We start from the raw sequence: 5484 nt of genomic DNA on the forward strand, positions 1-5484 counted from the left end.
AAGTTCTGACGACCCTCCACAGCACGATACTTCAGTTAAGGGGGAGGGCACATCTTCGTCATCACAGGCGAGCTCACATGTTGAGGGGGAGAACTATTCTCCAGCTGCTCCCGAAAGATCATCTGCACCCGAAAGTCCAGTGGTACCTGAAAGCTCAACACCGCACGAAACTCCTATAGCTCCAGAAACTCAAGACACACCTGAAAGCTTATCTGTCAAGGGGGAGAATGCAGATATGTCTTACGACTATGATAGTCAATCTGAACTAGAAGAGATGGTAATCGCTGAATTGGATCCATCTTATGATCCAAATTACCCTCCTCTTGTCAAATGGACCAGAGATCATCCTGTTTCTCAGGTTATCGGTAATGTCTCTGAAAAGGTCCTGACCTGATCACAACTAAAGGCAAAACAAACTTCCCTATTTTCAAAAGTAGAATTCTATATGTTTAACTCCTTCGTCTCAAAAGTTGAACCAAAGATAGTTAACACTGCTCTTGATCACTCCGATTGGGTTCAAGCTATGCAAGATGAACTAAATGAATTCGAAAGGAATAAAGTTTGGCGTCTCATTCCAACTCCTCAAGATGCCTCAGTTGTTGGTCTCAAATGGGTCTTCAGAAATAAGATGGACAAGGAAGGCAACGTGATACGAAACAAAGCCCGTCTGGTAGTGAAAGGATACTATCAGGAGGAAGGAATCGACTATGAAGAAACTTTCGCTCCTGTTGCTAGGCTGGAATCCGTTAGAATATTTCTTGCCTATGTTGCACACAAAAACTTTGAGTTCTACCAAATGGATGTCAAGTGCGCATTTCTAAATGGAGAACTTGAAGAAACCGTGTACGTGGAGCAACCTCCTGGATTTTTCAATAAAAGGTACCCCAATCACTGTTACATTTTGGACAAAGCCGTATATGGACTGAAACAAGCTCCGAGGGCCTGGTATGAAACGCTAACCAAGTTTTTAAAGATGTCCAAATTCAAACAAGGTTCGGTTGGCCCAACCTTCTTTCGGAAGAAGGAAGGTAACCACCTTATGATTGTTCAAATTTATGTCGATGATATCATCTTTGGCTCAACGAATCCTAGCTTAACGGATGAATTCAGAAAGCTGATGGAGACTAAATTTGAAATGAGCTCAATGGGTCCAATTAACTTTTTCCTTGGTTTAAATATTAGACAGGGACCCGAAGGCATCTTTATTAATCAGGAAGCTTACACGAAGACTCTCCTTGCAAAATTTGGCATGATGGGAGATTCAAAGGTTAAAGTTCCAATGGCGTTCGGCACCAAGCTTACTCCATCATTGGATAAGCCAACAGTTGATATTACGCTATATCGCCAGATGATCGGTTCACTGATGTATCTTACTGCTAGCAGGCCTGATATCATGTTCTTTGTTTGTTACTGTGCTAGATTTCAGGCAAATCCACGTGAACCTCATATGCTTGCAGTGAAGAACATACTTCGTTATCTTAAGCGAAGTACCTCTTTAGGCCTATGGTATCCATCCAACTCAGGCTTCTTCATTCAAGCCTACTCAGATGCAGACCTTGGAGGTTGTGGACTAGACAGGAAAAGCACCACGGGAGGCTGCCAATTCCTAGACAGGAAGTTAAGTTAGTTGGCAATCAAAGAAACAAACCTGTGTGTCTTTATCTACAGCTGAAGCGGAGTACATTGCAGCTGCCTCCTGTACTTCTCAAGTGATTTGGATCCAAAGTCAACTCTGGGATTATGGACTCAATATGAAAAAGATCCCATTATATTGCGACTCAGAAAGTGCAATTAGGATCTGTCATAACCCAGTGCAACACTCGAAGACTAAGCACATAGCACTGAGGTATCACTTCATTAAAGATCATGTGGAAGATGGGAACGTCGAAATTCATTTTGTTCGAACCACGGATCAACTGGCTGACATCTTCACCAAAGCTCTTCCTGAAGCATCGTTCAACAAAATTCTACAAGGGCTAGGTATGATGGAATCAGAGTCAGTACCAAACATTACCTCTCAAACTCAAAAGTAAAAAAGCGAAATAGACCGAACGTTTGGGTTCGGGTCTTGTACTAATGTACCAAAATGAACCGAATGCTCGGGTTCGGTTGAATAATCTGCTTTTCGCTCGTCTATCAAAGGTAGTTTTCTTGGTTGTAGATCTTATGTATAATTGCTCCAATTGCATTTATTTTATTATCAAAGTTATTTTCTTTTTAAAACCTATTTTCTTTGACAACCGAAATATATCGAACGCTCGGGTTCGGTTCCAAAATTCTTCTTACCCGAAATAGACCGAACGCTCGGGTTCGGTTCCAAAGTTTTTTTCTCACAACCGAAATAAACCGAACGCTCGGGTTCGGTTCCCAAATTTTTTTTTCATCTTTTGTCTTATTTTTTTATTTCATCTTTTATTTAAAATTCCAAAAATATTTTTTATAAATTCAAAACTCCAAAAATATTTTGTTCTTTATTTTCTTTTTGGCCTTAATCTTATGTGTGTGTTCGTTTGTGGGGAAATTATTGAATTAGCTAAGTGTCCCTAGAAGCATGCTGCTGTATGTGTCCAAAGCCTCACCTGATTCTGAATAATAGGCCTTACTGACTTGGTATAAACAAACCTTGTCTTCCCAATTAAACTTTCTTATTTATTCTAATCATGAGCTACCTAACTCTCTTCTCACATGAGATAAGAGTTTTCTGCTTGGTCCTATTTTTCGCAGCAGAGGTACTTTGATTTCTTACACCATCTACATTTCATTTCTCCATCACACTCGTTTCACATACGTAACCCTTGAGACTCTAAGAAATTACCACTGAGGTTTATGGTTACACAATAACTGTGTTCATGATCTTAGTTTCGTGCCACTACGAGCTAAGTGAAACCCAAAATTCAATACCCAATACGAATTGACGGTGAACAATTAATTCGCTCTAGTTTTCACCATTGAATTGACGGATGTATCTTAATGCTATCTCAAGTTTTTTTGTGTGATTCCTATGAAACTGTTACAACCCATAACATTTCTTCCCTTGGGATCCGGTTTTAATTTTTTTTTTTTGAGATTTTATATTCCAAGCCAGTTTAAATTATTCCCAACCTACTTGTTCAACAGACTACACCGGTCTCACAAGTACTTCGTTCACTTTCTATCTTATATCAAGATTAGGAATGTTGAATCGAAGCGAAAGCCATCCTAATAAGCCTAATTAAAAGAAGCCTTTCAACACTTCTTAATAAGTGTTTGATCGTCATTCAACAGGAAACCACACAAACACTTTAAGGTCTCTCTTGACTTTGAAGGAAGAGATTCGTGCCCAGGATCATTTGTTTCGTGTCTTTATTGACATCACATTTTTCCCAAAAATTATTGCTTTATTTCTTTTCTTTTACACCCTTAGCACGAAAATCTTTGTTTTTCCAAAATTCAGGTTCTATTAATTACAGGTATTCTACTTGGATTGGCAATCGATTAAAGGTTGTGGTTGATTTTAATCCACGTGGCGGTATTTTTCAAAAGATGCCGTTACAATTTAAAGGGATAAGTTGAAGACATGCTGACTCAGGCGGGAGTCTAATCGATTTGATTTCAAACGGCGCAAAAGGGAACGCGTGCGAATTGGAACCGTCTCATCTCCAAATGGCGCAGAAGGGGCGCATGTGAATCTTAAACGGTTCATATCCAAACGGAACTTGATGGGAGGTGTGTTCTTTGGGATCTGACACTCTCTCTCATGCGTGATCATCGGCTACCCCAACTGTCACACATCAGTCAACTCCGGAAAATTTTTCGTTTTTCGATAGAAGATTTGGGAAGATCTTTCTCTCTCCTTACCCCACAGTATAAAAGGCAACATCCTCCACGGTTTACCTCTTTACTGCAATTAAAATTCTTAGAGCGCAAGAAATCCCTAAACCTTAACTGTTCATCATCTTCTCCACTTTCTTCAAGCAATGGCAGATTCATCTTCTGTTCACGCAACATCCCACATACTGCCTATTCGCCCACAACAAAGCCTAATCATCGATTTATCCCCTTATGTTTACGACGCCTTCATGTTCCCCATTATCGAGTGTTTGAAGTATTCCCCAATTGCTCCTGCACTTACAAGAGCTGAATCCGTTCCGATGGAGTTCTTGTCGCAGATCTTTGCGACTGCTCACTACGACAAGGTCGTTGACAGAATCTTCTTTGATATTTTTCAGCACAAGGCCTCAATTTCAAAGCAAAGATTTTGCTCGTTGTTAGGGTTTGAACCTGATTCCTCGAGGGTTAACCCTGAAACGATTCCAATGGGGCATTTGTTCAACATGTTTTACAACATGGGTTATACGGAGGTGCTTTCTTCAGTCGCAAAGTTCAAGAAGTCGTGCCTACCGCCACAGTGGAACGGGATGTTCACTGTTCTATTCAAAGGGTTATCTGAAAGAAGCGTTGGATCTGATGGTGCCAGTCGGTTGTACAATGGCATCAACATGGATTATGGGTCTGTTCTATGGCAACAACTCATCCAGAGTCTCTCCTCTACATCCAGGCATTCTGAAATTTCTTACGCTAAGTTCTGGACTTTGGTCACGAAATGGGTGATGGACAAGTACCACGTCCCCATTGTCACTGTGCTCCAATGTCTTCGATTGGTACATTTCATACCACGAAGATCATTGTCTCGGACGCTTCCAAGTTTCCATTCAACGGTTCAATTCCGGAAACTATGTATGGAGATGTTCCTGCTGATAGCCGGATTATCCAGACGTACAAAGGATTCAAGCGTTCTGGTCCGAGGGATCTCACTCCGGAGATGTTGAAGTCTATTCATGACGCCGACAAGCCTGCTCCAAGAGGCAAGAAGGCTGATAAAGGGAAACAGGTGGCGAAAGGGGCTAAAGGCCCTTCTCCAAAGAAGAGGAAACCAACCAAGGCTGCTCAGTCTCCGCAGCCAAAGCGCCGAAAAACTCAGCCCAAGCGAAAGCTGATCATCGCTTCCTCCTCAAGCGAGTCTGAGGGTGAGAGTTCGGATTCTGACGATTCTCCACGAGGCAACACTCCACCCAGATCTCCTACCCCAGAGGTTCATGTCTCTACTTCTCTAATTAATTCTCCACCTAGAACCATTCCTATTTCTATTCCCCCCATAACTTCCACTACTTCAATACCACCCACTTCAATCCCAATACCAACACCAATATTCACCGAAGCAACCACAACATCCACTGCAGATGTTCGAGCCAACGTATCTGATACGGGGGTTCATACTGATGCACCCGAAACCACCCCAGCACCCGAAACCACAAAAGCATCCGAACCTACACCTAGTCCCGAAACAACCCAACCTGAACCTACCCATACTTCAGCTCCACCAACTTCACCACCACCACCTTCTCCTGGTCATGTTTCAGAGAATGAAGAACCTTTCCTTGGCGGGGAAAATATGACGTTTGACTTGGTCTACTATAGTCCGTTTCAAATTCAGAGTGATGACGA

Source organism: Lactuca sativa, chromosome 7, assembly GCF_002870075.4.
Source record: "Lactuca sativa cultivar Salinas chromosome 7, Lsat_Salinas_v11, whole genome shotgun sequence".
In the NCBI taxonomy this organism is placed as follows: domain Eukaryota; kingdom Viridiplantae; phylum Streptophyta; class Magnoliopsida; order Asterales; family Asteraceae; genus Lactuca; species Lactuca sativa.